Raw genomic sequence first — 13,821 nt, forward strand, 5'->3', positions numbered from 1 at the left:
AGGTATCCCCATTGCATTCCATTTATCCAGAATGCCACATGTAGTGCTCAGTAAATATGTATTGAATTCTGCTGACGTTTTAACCAAATCAATGTCTTGCTTACTAACCTAAACTCATAAGGTAAGTCATCATGTTGAGGACAGAGTTAGGGCTACATTTGGAGATGGTACAAATCCCAGTCCTCTTGCAGCTGGGAGACAGCCACCTTCAGTCTATAAAATTGCCCCTCCATCTGAACTGTTGGGAGTTGCCACCTATGATGTTGCTGATTGTTCACAGATACTGAGGACACATTTATATCAGGAGAACAATGAGCGTGTCTTCTGGACAATGAGATACTGGAGTACCTTATCTGCAAGCTTCAGTTGGCTGGAGAATTCAAAACATCTGAAGGTTGAAATCTCTGCTCCCATTTAAGGTGCAGCAACAAACACAGACTGCCTGAAAGTATTTGTTGAGCTGAAGGCAACCAGTGGAGTGACTGATAAAAGACTATATTATAAATTGAGGAATTCCAGGGACACCTGGGTGGCTTAGTTAGTTAAGCATCTGACTCTTCATTTCAGCTCAGGTCATGATCCCAGAGTCGTGAGATTCAGCCCCAGGCATGGGACTCTGAGCTCAGCGAGGAGTCTGTTTGTCCCTCTCTCTTCCTCTTTGCCCCTCCCCACCTCTCAAATAAATAAATAAATAAATAAATAAATAAATAAATAAATAAAAAGATCTTTTAAAAAATAAATTGAGGAATTCTGTCATTTATTATAGAAAACCTCATGGAAATTTGAGAATTGGGGAAACTGGCTATAAAGTATAATATATTTTGTCTATACTTCATGATTTGAATTATTTTCAACAGAGAGTGGGAGCATGGGAGCTTTAAAACAATCTATAGAAACACAATAACCTACAAAACAACTACAACCAGGAGGAAAAAAAAAGACAAAACATCAGAATAATTAGATGCAGTTCAATAAACCACCCAGAAAAATTCATCAGTAGGTTCTGACAAACTAGTATTGAACAAAGAAAATTTGTGATTCTTTTTCCATGCCACGTGGTTCAGATAAAGAAATCCTTGTGATTAAGGTCACATAAATATTCTGAGAGTCAACTGGGAAACAGACCATTTGTCCTTTTTGACATGAGGCATGACTTGTTCAGTTTGCCCTTTAAATACTGTAATCATTGCAGGTATCTCAAAGATACCTGCAGAAAAGAAAACGAAAGACCAGCCTTCATCCTACACAGTGAATATATGCCATTTGGCAAGACACCAGCCTGCCAGATCACACCAGCACTTTTGGCCTTTGACCACCAATGACAATCTTGCAGACAGTAAACAGCTGAGCATCGAGTCCTGAGGAATCCATATGATCTTCATGTTCTGCTTCTTTGTGCAAATGCATTCATATTTCTTACCTACCTGATCACACATAGGTTCCAATTAAAGTAGCTAGCATGGGGCGCCTGGGTGGCTCAGTCATTAAGCGTCTGCCTTTGGCTCAGGTCATGATCCCAGGGTCCTGGGATCGAGCCCCACATCGGTCTCCTTGCTCAGCGAGAAGCCTGCTTCTCCCTCTCCCACTCCCCCTGCTTGTGTTCCCTCTTTTGCTGTGTGTCTCTCTCTCAAATAAATAAAATCCTAAAAAAAAAAAATAAAGTAGCTAGCATGAAGAATTTGGATTTTATGAAAATGATTGCATTAGCTACACTAAATACATGCATTAATATTTAAGATACATTATTCTTTGTCTAGTTTGCATTTTGTTTATTTTGTCAGGCACAAGAAAAATTCTTTTTGGCCAAAAAAGGAAGTATTCAAAAAGAAAACATGGAAGAAAAAGAAACAGTTGCTAGAACATTTTATTCAGATCTCTTCCTGAAACTTTATCTGGAAAGTCATTTTAGAAAACAACACATAATCTGCTAAAAATTTTAAAAGTGACTGGGAATTTTTATTATCAATTCTAATATTCAGACCAAAACTTTCTTTTCTACCTCTAAGGGCCAAATTCTGCATTGACAAATGCTTTTATTCCCACAACCTCTCTGGTTTTTATTGAGGATAAAGTTATTCCAAGATTTTAGGAATTGGATGACTTTTTGGTTCCTAATGATTTTGTGAGAAATGATATTCTGTGAAGAGAGCAATGAACTGAGGTCTAATTTCTCCAGTAGTTTTCTTTTTTTCCTATCTCAAACAATTAAATTTTGTTGGCACCATAGAAATGCTTGATTCTTACCTATATTGCTTAGTGTAGCAGAATGGAAGAGAAAAAAAATGTTGGGCTTTAAAATTAAACTGGAATTGAGTTCTAACTCAGCCTCTTACTAGTTGCATGAAAGCTATATAACTACTCAGAAATCTACTTTCTTTCCCTTTCCTCACTCCCCTTCCCCTCTCTCTTCCTTCCCTTCCCTTCTTCTTTCCTTTCCTTCCTCTTTCCTTTCCTGCGTCCTTCTTTCTTCCTCTTTCTTTCTCCTCTCTCTCTCCCGCTAACTCCTTCTCTTGCTCCCTTCTTTCCTTCCTCCCTCTCTTCCTGTCTTCTTTCTTTCATGTCTCTCCTTTTCTCCCTATCTAGCTATCATCTAAGTTATTTAGAACTATCTACATTAAAAGATTATTGGGAAGAGTAAGCATATGAGAGCACATTGAACAGTGCCTGGAATGGAGTAGGTCCTCCATAAGCTTTAGTTTATGTTCATTTCACCATTTTGCCATCTGAGCAGTCCCAATTTGTTGATAAGCAGAACATCTAAGTAGGGTTCTCATACTTTGGCATACAGCAGAGTCACCTGGAAGTCTTGTTAAACACAGATTCCTGAGCTTCACCCCCAGAAAAGTAGGCCTTGGGTTAGGCCTGAGAATTTGTATTTATAACAAATATCCAGGTGATGTTGGTGCTGCTGGTCCATGGACACACTTTAAGTGTCATTGATCATTCTAACAGATGGCGAACAAGTTTCATCTCTTGGGCCAACTCCAATTGGCTGGTGTGCTCTGTTGAATTCTGAGGCCATGTTAGGCCAGAAGATTGTGTTTTTGAAGTGCTGAATATTTAACATCTCTACCCTCCCTGCAGTAACTTTTTTCCTCTTACCACTTGTCCATTTCTCAGTCAAAATGCTAAATCAACCTCAAATTCAAGCAACCATATACTATATGACCAATCCTCATATATAATAAGCATGATTCAGAGTTGCTTCATCCACTTCCTGGTACCAGACCTCCGTTCAAACCCAAAGATACCTATGGACAGTCAGGAATAAATGCCCATACATGTCTATCAGCCACAGAAAACTCATACAGTCCAGAAAAATAAGTAGTAACAACAAAATAAAAATAAGTAATAACCTATCTGACTATGGACCAGACCCTAAAATAAATGCTTTAATAAACATTATTTAATTCTCCCAAAAATTCTATGAAATAAATATATGTATCCCAGTTTAGAAATAAATGATGTTTAGAAGAGTTTTCCACAATAATTTCCCCAAGGTCATCCAGAAAGTATGTTAAATATTTCTAATCCCAACGACTGTGTTTTTAATCCCTATAGAAGTAGGAGGTAAGAACACTGAAGCACTTTCTCTGGTTATTAGGAGAAAACCTGTTGTCTTTTTGGGGTTAGGATTTGTTTTGTTTTTTTTCATAAAATTGATGAGATCCATCATTTTCATATGTCATATTTAAGTGAAGTATTGGACACCTATATAAATGGAATTCGATGCAATTATAGAGTCACCTCTCCTAAATATAAATCATCTATATGTGTTCTAGCTTAGTATTCTTCAGTAGTATTCTTTGTTATCAACTGTTCTTACTATAGAAGTACCTCATGTAAAAAGCAACACATTTCTTTTTTGAAAGTGGGGGGAGGGGCAGAGGGAGAGGGAGACAGAGAATCTTAAGCAGGCTCCACGCCCAGCATGACACCCAGTGCGGGGCTCAGTCTCACGACCCTGAGATCTTGACCTGAGCTGAAATCAAGAGTGAGGCAGCTTAACTGACTAAGCCACCCAGGCACCCCAAAAAGTAACACATCTTAACCCAGATCTGATGATTCTTGTTCATCTCCAGGCTCTAAATTTAGTGCATATTCAATGCTTTGCTAGCCTTTAATATTAAAATGTCCTTAATTTTTACTTGTAAGGCACCAGGGTCATTTTTGATTAAATATTTCTTCTTTCTGCATGTTCATTATCAATTTAATTTATGTATATCCAGCCTGATTCATCCCTTATTTTTAAGAAAATGCATATTTTAAAGTGTGTCAGTTCATTGGTGAATTACATGTGTGCTAGGAATAATTTAATATGACTGCTTAATAAAGGACTGCTATAAAAATATCTCCTCAAAGCTCTAGAGAATTTAGTGGTAAAAGCAGAAGTTGTCTCCCCCTCCCCCAGGGTGTTGTTATATTTATGAAAATGGATAATCAAAGCCATTTTTAAATGTCATTCATTCTATTCCTTTTATGTTTGGGAAACTTCTCTGAAATAACATATTTGTTTGTGTTGATAGAAATTAATTTGGCACTTACAAATGTTGCTTCAAGGATAGTACTATCAGTTGTTTTTAAGCTTTATTATCCCCTTGGACAACTCATACTGCCATGAGCACCATGGAGGGAAATAGCCTGGTATTTGTTTTGCTCTGCACCTTACAGAGCTGTCTTTGAGATCAAAGAGATTCCTGTGTGAGAAAGAGGTCTATGGAGTACAGGCTGGACAGGCAGCTGATGCCAAACAGGCAGGGGAGTATGATTGTGGAGACCAACTTCCAAGTCACCAAAAATATCATCAGCTGACTTACAGAAATAAGAATCACAGGATTATAGAGCTTTAAAGCCCAATGGTACATTAGAGAAAACCTAGTCTGACATTTTTATTTTGCAACTGATTATACTGAAGGAGAAAGAATATCCTAAGGCCACAAAGCCAACTGAAAAGCAAAGTTTATTAAAATAATCACAAATAATGCTATCGGAAATTCTTAGAGTCCTGGCCCAAGCCAGAATTTTCCAGAATAAAAATCAAGTGACACATTCATCACTAAGCAGCCACATATAGGTGGGGAGGAGCTTCAAGATACCGTGGAGGAAGAAAACCAAAAGTCAAGAGTCCTTCACAAAAAAAAGTGGAAATTAGATTTATCATCATACTCCATTTACTTATGTCTACAAACATCTTAAGAATGAATTAGAGAAACAGTTGCTGAAAAAGTGAGAAAGTCCTTTCCACTGGGACATCTTTTGTTCTGTTTCGGAGCAGCTTTGACCAATGTATATCTGGTTTCCATGGTGACTTCCAGGGAGTTAGATTCAGCAAGGGACCTATGAATAGAATGCTTTGGTCAGTAGGAAAAGAGAAGCATTAAGATGGGATACTGTATGAAAAGACTAGGAGGACACAGGTAATTTTGCCTGCTTTATACTCTGGCCCATGATATGATACCCAGTACTAACTGTGGTACCATCATGGCTTAACCACAAGACTTAAGAGGTTAAGACCATGATTCTAAAATAGACTTAAGCAAATCTACTATAGAATTTGGGTCTACAAATTAGGATAAATATAGTAATACAGTGTAAAGCTACAAGTTAATACATACACACTAGTGAGTAATGCCCTCAGAATTAACTCAAAATTTTATAGAAGGAATCTTAAATTATCATATTTATTGGTATGGTGAGTAAATGTTTGCCTTCTCTGCCAATAGGTGGTATAGGTACTTAAACAGCATAGGTACCTGTTTACTTATAAGGCTGGCATTGATTCTCTTGTTGCTATGGGAGATGGTTAAAGTTGATTTTACACTATAACCAAAAGGCTTCATATCTCTACTTTGGGAGGAGCGGTTGGCTTCTAATACTGAAAGCCAGGGTGTTGTCTGTGTGATCAGGCCCTGCCCGTGTGTTTGTTTGAATCATTTCTAATCATGTTGGTGTTACTTTAAGTAACCAGGAATTGTTTTCTTTTTCGGTTATCATACACATTTACACTGGCATTCATGACAGTATTCAAGAGGAGGAAATGATAATATAAAATAAGCAACTAGGTGATTTGATATGTATCCTGGGTGGACTGGTCACTATTTCCTGAATATCCATGTTCTTTCACACCTATGTTCATTGCACACTCCATCTTCGCTGCTTAGAATACCCTTTCTTTCCCAACAGGGCATTCCTAGCTACCCCTGAAGACTCAATTTTCTTTATCTTTCCTTTAGTATTAGAGAATATTGTATGGATAGCATTACAGGTTGCTTTTCTCATCTAACAATATATTTATATTATCCATACTGCATCACTCCATATTAGCATATATAGACGTATTTTTAATCCACTGCAAGTTTCCATTGGGTCACATAACATAATCTGTTTAATCAAGCTCTTACTGAAGGATATTAGTTGTGTCTTCAGTGTGCAATTACACAAAAGGCTGCAAAGATCATGAGTTTGTGTCTGTGTCTTTGAACACATGTGAAAGTATAGCTAGAAATTACCGGGTTAAAGAGCATATTTATTTTAAATTAAAAGACTGCATCTTTTAAATTTTAAATTAAAAGACTGCATCTTTTAAATTTTAAATTAAAAGACTGCATTATATTTATCCCTGTTAAACTTCATTTTGTTTGTTTCAACCATTCTGCCAGCCTGTTTTGCAGTGCCATGGTTCACTGCATTCAACCCCTGTCCCCAGTCTTGTGCTTATGTCCTTCCATAAAGTACAGAATTGACTTCTTCATTCAAGTTTCTGGTCACAATATGCAGTCGCCAGGGCCTATCCACTTTATATCCTGTAGCCCTGCCCGTTCTGACAGAATATCCCATGGGGTCTCTTAGTCCTGGGCTTGTTAGAGATGCTCAGTTTCCTACCTTTGAGCTCTGAAACATGCTTAGCAGAACTTTCCTGAATAGGAGCTATAAATGGGGATGTTTCTACCGTATTTAAATGAATGTTGTTCACCCCCACCTCTCACCACTCATCCTGCTTTCTCATGGTTGTTTTTGTCAGCTGTATAATCAATCCTGGTGAGTCATATCTTAACTACTGAGGGAAAGGAGATGAAGGAAAAGCTGAAAGAAACAGGTTACTGATTTAGTGTATAAAATCCACTGACTAAATGAACAGAAGTTCCGGATTTGTTTTCCACCACTGATATACTTGAATGTTATGGAATCATCTGATTTATCAGATACATTCACAGAAAGTTTTTTTTTTCTTTCCTTTAAAGTGGTAAATTTATTTTTTGAAAAATAAAACTAATCGCTAGTTGACTGAGCTTAACTCAATCCCCTTTGCCCTTCTTTTCTTTTCTTACGATGGTCATCTTATTTTCATCTGCAGATGATTAAAATTTATTCTAATTCCTTAGCACATCCTTCCAGATCTTTTCCCCAAATCTTTTTAATCGGGATGCACTGCCTAGACATACACACAGAGCTATGTCCCAGGGCATGAGATGTCCAAACCCCTCTTCAGAGGACAAAAGGGTGGGGTAGGCAGGAAGGGATAGACTTCTTTCAAATCACAGCATGTCTAGACTTATGCCCAAATACATTGGTTCGTGATAAAGTAGTAAGTAGGACTTTTGTGGAAAAATATATGGTAGAGAAAACAACACAGAAGCTTACATCCTTTGAAAATTGGACATAGCATAGGGTTCAGGAATTGTCTAGCCACAGGTTGTTTACATGTGGTCTGAGAATTTTCTTAATGTGATCCTGTACTTAAGTGTATATAGGTTTAGCCAGAAAAGAGAAAGATGAACATCAAAGTTGTTGCAATGCCAGAGAAAATTACAGGGTGTTTCCATGTTTGAAAGATCACTAGTTTTCACTATTGGTTTAGGGCAATGAATTATCCATGAATAAAAACCTTAGAGACCTCTGACCAAAAACATATACTGTGTTTACAAAAAGTACAAGTTCAATGAGTAGGACCTCCTATCACAAAAGATCAAGTGTATTCAATTAGGAAAAAAGAGAGGAACTGAAGGCGTTGAAGTAGCTTTGGAAACATTCTGCCAATACATTCTAGAGAGTTTTTTTTCTTCCAATATTGATTCATTAATGTTACCAAAAAAAACACTAAAAAGCTTTTAATAGCTAATTTTATTTAGAAAGGTTTGTAAACAATAATGACTTTCACTTACTGCTTGCTTACTCTGTGCCAGGCACTATACTAAGTTTACATGCATCATCCCACATGAGCCTCACAATAGTCCTATTCATTGGTCAGCACACGTTCTGTAGCTATGACAAATAAACCCAGATATCTCAGCACAGTTAACACACACAAGTTTATTCTGATCCAGTATAGGTTCGGTAACTTTTGGGTGGTCATCCTCTGCTTCCAGATCACTTCAGCAGGGGATAGGTAAAGATTGCACTACAGCAAGAAAACTCTCTGGACTAGAACTGACATACATCTCTATTTTTCACAGCCCATTAGCCATAATGAAGTCATGTGTCTAGGCATAACTGCAAAGGAGCTATGTGAAGTATATGAATATTTAATGAACAGTAAATGTCTTTTTTCATATTCTGTAAAGTAGACATTATCTCCATGATGAAGAAAGTGAAGCATATCTATACATTCTAAGCTAAGGGAAATAAATCTGGAACTCAAACCCTAAACTCCAACCAGCTGCTCAAATCTGGGAGCCATTTTTGTTTTGCAAATGGTGATACGATGCCTTATTCATCTTTGTAAAAATTCAGTATACTGACAAATCAGCAAATGAATTGGATGTAAATATAATATGGCTTTTCCATGAATTAAGTCATGTAATTAATTTCCATGAATTAAATCATGTAATTAGATTATAAATGACAGAGTCCCATACTTATCTCTACAATCCCAAAACACAGAACTCACAGGAAATGCTCATTAAATATGTGTTAGCTGAATGAAACAATTTTTAGCTTCCCATTAATGCTTTCAATTTTGGCTTAGATATTTGCATTTTTACCTTCTGATAGCAGAAGAATAAATAAAGGCAAAAGCCTTTTCAGAAAAAGAAGAAATTTACTTATTTTCATTTTTCTAGGCTTGCTTGATTTTTAATTCAGGTAAAGAAGACAGCTTTAAAAATTATTAAAAGCTGACACATACTATAAAGTAGCAGAAAAGGAAACATTGCTACCAGTCAGTCATCATGATTTTATATGATTTGGCTATTCTGTTCTTTTTAACACATTATTATTATTTTCAGTTTCCAGGATAGTTATAATTTTACATGAAATTTTAGCTGATTTCTTCCTCTGCCTTTGTATATGTATATTTTTAATTGTCTATATGTTTTCATAGTCTTCTATCCTCTTACTTTGTTTTTGTACATTTCTTTAATTCTCCTCTGCTATATTATTTTTTATGTTTTAAAATAATATTCAGTCTAGTGCTTATACACTTCTTCATTGCTTTTCCTAATTGTTCCTCTCAGTTGTCCTATGTTTTCACTTTATAGCTTCAACAGGACCTCTTTGTACCCCCAAATAACACTGTTCTTAACACCAGCACATACTTAAGTATTACGGAGTTAACAGGTGACATCGACTTTTTCTAACGTCTTTCCCAGTGAATGTTCATTTTCTTTATTTTCTCCAAGTTTCTATGATGTTCTATTCTGTCCTTTCAAAGAGATCATACGTTTTTTCTAACATCCATCTTTAATTATGTAATTCCTTTAGCACCCTGCTCGTTATATGTCTTTGTCACTCATTTTCTCTGTAACATCTATATAATTATATGTTAATGAACAAGTGTTCTTTATTGCTTTTTCAATTATGTCTCTTTGTATAAATTCATCTATTGATACTTAAGCACTTCGAATGAAATGACCAGGTAATCAAATCTGCTTGAGCATAATTTCTTTTGTTGATATTTGTTTTTTATATTCAAACATGCATAAAGTTAGACATCAAGTATGTCATGATTAATTTCTCTTTAACCAGTGAGTTACTTTCTTAAAATTTTCAAGCTAATTAATTGGAACCTCAGCACTGGCATTATAAGGGTTACCATAAAAATAAGTCTTAAAAATGTTTTTTAAATAATATTGGGTGCCAGACATCATGTTGTGTACAAAAGTCACAGCACAGACAAACATAGGCAAAGTACAGACCTTCATAGAGCTCACATTGTGGTCAAGAGAAAGAAAATAAAAATAAAGCAAACAGAGCTATAATAAATGTTAATGACAAAGTTATGTGATATAAAACAAAACAAAGCAACAATAAAAAACTGAAGGTATCTGTACTCTTCAGTAGTGAACTCAGGAAAGACTTCCCCTGAGGTGGTCATATTTAAGCTCTTGTTTACTAAACAAGAATGTTCTTAAAGTGGGAATAGCATGGGTCTTGAGGAGAGAGAGAACTTTATATTGAGAGAAGTTTGAGTTTTATTGTGGCAATGGGAAGAGCTTGAGTTTTAAGCAGGGAAGCAACATGATTCTAGTTGTGTTTGCATTAACATGTGTTTATTAAGCACCTACTATGTGCCAGGCACTGTTCTGGCATTAGGGATACAGCAATCAATAAAATAGATACAAATATCATCTGGTGCTGTGGAGATTTTGTTCTAGTATTTTAAAAAAATATCCTAATGATTGCTAGGTGAAGAAGGGAGTGGGGCAGACAAGATTATGAGAAGACCAAAAAAAAAAAATCTATCACGAGAATCCAGGGGAGAGATGATGAATGCAGCAGTCCAGTTGAAAAATTAGCCTATCCTAGGATGATTTTATAAATAGATGCTTTGAATACATATTCCCTGTCTTTTACAATCCAATCAGGGCAAAATTGAAAACTACAAAGGTACAAAGTAATATACAACAGAGTATGCATTAATCATTAAATCAAAATATATTGTATGCAAATATAAATTCCAGGTAGATTAAAGATCAACATAGATAAATAAAACCATAAAGTGTAGAGAAATATTTTCCCAATCCTGCTGTGGGAAAGCCTTTGTAAGCATAATGTGAAACACAGAAACAATAAACAAAAAATTGAAAGATTTAACTACATAAAACAAAAATGGTAGTGGGAGCTGGCAACATGAATACAAAGGTTAAAAGATAATACATAAAGACCTCCAAAAAATCAAAACAAAGCATTTTTTAGAAACACATTTTAATTTTTGTCAATATTAGCAGGTTATATTCCATCTAACTTGAATGCCTGCTACTGTTCTCATTTAACACGGTTCAATAAATGTTTATTTACTCCTAACACATGCCAAGTGCTAGGGAGTTCAATATAAACAAAACAGAATTATACCACTCTCTCATGTAGTTTACAGTTTAGATTTGATACCTGTATGACAAAAGCATTTAATAATAATTAGATGCTACAGGATTATCTCTCTACATCACCAATAATAATAAATAATCTCAATGTCTTGTTTCCTCATAGTTCTATAATTATTTCCATTGTTCTTTGGAAATACAGTTCTCACACTATAGAGTTCCAAATGGGGTTATGGGTATTTTTTGAAGGAATACTTCCTGTTTCCTAATTAATCATCCTTTTAACAAATATATTGAGTTCACACTGTGTACCCCAGCTTTAATATATGCTAGGACTATAAAAGTGAGTAGATATGGTTCTTGCTTTCAAGGAACTTACAGCTAGAAAGAAAGTAGACTAATAAACCAACAAGTATGGAATGGTTAGGTATATGCTGTGATAGAAGAACATATGGTACTAGATAGGAATATAGAAGGACATCCAAATCAGTATTGGGGGGAGGAGAAAGGCTATGGAAGCTTTTGGGTTGATGGTTGTAAAATTTAATCAAAATTCTGAAGGACAAGTAGGTTTCAGCCAAGTGAAAAAGCGTAAGGGACATTCTCAGCAGAGGGACTAGAATGTATGAGGGCACACAATAGTGACTCAATGATGTGTTTGGCAAATTGCTAAAGAGTAAAGTGTGCATGACAATGAGAACAGTAAATGAGGTTAAAAGGCAGATAGGGAAGCTGTGCTGAGGATTTTACGAAGTATTCTGAAAGCTGTTGGGAAGCAATGAAGAAATTTAAAGAGGAGTTTGACAAGATCCATTTAAATTTAACAATTACCCTGGAAGTGTTATGGAACACTCATTAAGTGACAATTGCATAAATCCATCACAAAAGCGATTGAAACTGAATGAAAGCAAGAACTAGATCAGCTATAATGAATATGAGAAAAATTTAAAACATAATTGCTAACCTATTAGATGGGGGAATGGAAGAATAAATGAAAAAGAAAGGTCCAAAATGACCCCAGGTTTTCTAATCTTGATACTGCAGTGAATAATGGTTCCTTCATGAAGATGAGGCTTTAAAGAAGAAGAGGTTTGGAAGTAAAGAAGATAAATTCCATTTGCTCACATTGGATTTAAGGTGACTTCACTATCTAACTGAATATATCCAGGAGGTTATTGAATATTTGGGTGTGGGGCTCAGGAAAGATGACTGGACTGAGCACTCAGATTTGTTACCATACAAATGATAACAGAAGTCATAGGTTAATGTAAGACCACCCAGACCTGAGAAGCCAACTTGGAGTGAATAAAGAAAAAGAGACTGGTAAGGAGTAGCCAGAAGAATATGAAATGAATCAGAAACGTAATGACACAAAACCCAATTGAAGAACTGTAAGATGTATCACTGATACATTACAAGGTAAATGAAAACATAAATTTGTCTCTTCATGATTTTTCTGAACAATGTCATTTAGTTTCATGGATTTAAGTATTTCTTATATGTAGATAATTCCCAAATGTTTATCTATATATGGATAACTTAACTCTTTCTAAACCTCTTTTATGTATTCCATTTACCTTCCAAAATTCTCTATCAGTCCCAAAGCATCTACAAAGCAATATGTCTTAGTAATAAGACTGTGGACTCAAGAGCTGGGATTCCCTTTAGATGGATCTAGAGAGTATTATGCTAAGTGAAATAAGTCAGACTGAGAAAGACAAATACTGCATGATTTCACTCATACGGGGAGTCTAAAAAACAAAACAAGTCAATAAAGCAAAATCAGATCTATAAATGCAGAGAACAAACTGATGGTTGCTAGAAAGAAGAGGGGGATGGGGATGGGCATAATGGGTGAAGAGGAGTAGGAGGTAGAGGCTTCCAGTTATGGAATGAATAAGTCATGGAAATAAAAGGCACAGCATAGAGAGTATAGTCAGTGATACTGTAATAGCATTGTAAGATGGCAGCTACACTTGTGGTGAATATAGCATAATTTATAGAGAAGTTAAATCACTATGTTGCACACTTAAAACTAATATAACATTGTGTGTCAGCTATACTCAAAAAAAAAAAAAAGAGCCTGGACTGCCTTTGTTTGATCCTTCCTTATTCCTTCATTTAATAATATATAGAGTTTAACTTCATCAAGATAAAAAGCTTTGGCACAGCAAAAGAAACAGTCAACAAAACCAAAAGGCAACCGACAGAATGGGAGAAGATATTTGCAAATGACATATCAGAAAAAGGGCTAGTATCCAAAATCTATAAAGAACTTATCAAACTCAACACCCAAAGAACAAATGATACAATCAAGAAATGGACAGAAGACATGAACAGACATTTTTCCAAAGAAGACATCCAAATGGCCAACAGACACATGAAAAAGTGCTCAACATCGCTCGGCATCAGGGAAATCCAAATCAAAACCTCAATGAGATACCACCTCACACCAGTCAGAATGGCTAAAATTAACAAGTCAGGAAACCACAGGTGTTGGCAGGGATGCGGAGAAAGGGGAACCCTCCTACACTGTTGGTGGGAATGCAAGCTGGTGCAGCCA

At 35.8% G+C, this 13,821-nt stretch overlaps 1 long non-coding RNA gene across 2 annotated transcripts in view; it reads left to right on the top strand.

Annotated features, from left to right (window-relative positions):
* The window catches only part of LOC145723048 (uncharacterized), a 140,953-nt gene that overhangs the window by 104,290 nt on the left and 22,842 nt on the right, over nt 1–13,821 (top strand). The window contains exon 3 of one of the 2 annotated variants that reach the window (XR_014147779.1): nt 12,303–12,801. The exons of the other annotated variant lie outside the window; for it this stretch is intronic. This is a non-coding gene — a long non-coding RNA (uncharacterized LOC145723048). Of the gene's footprint in view, nt 1–12,302; nt 12,802–13,821 lie in introns of those variants that run through there. 2 annotated transcript variants of the gene reach the window in all.

This window comes from Leptonychotes weddellii, chromosome 8 (assembly GCF_054177405.1).
Source record: "Leptonychotes weddellii isolate Sample4059 chromosome 8, ASM5417740v2, whole genome shotgun sequence".
Lineage (NCBI taxonomy): Eukaryota > Metazoa > Chordata > Mammalia > Carnivora > Phocidae > Leptonychotes > Leptonychotes weddellii.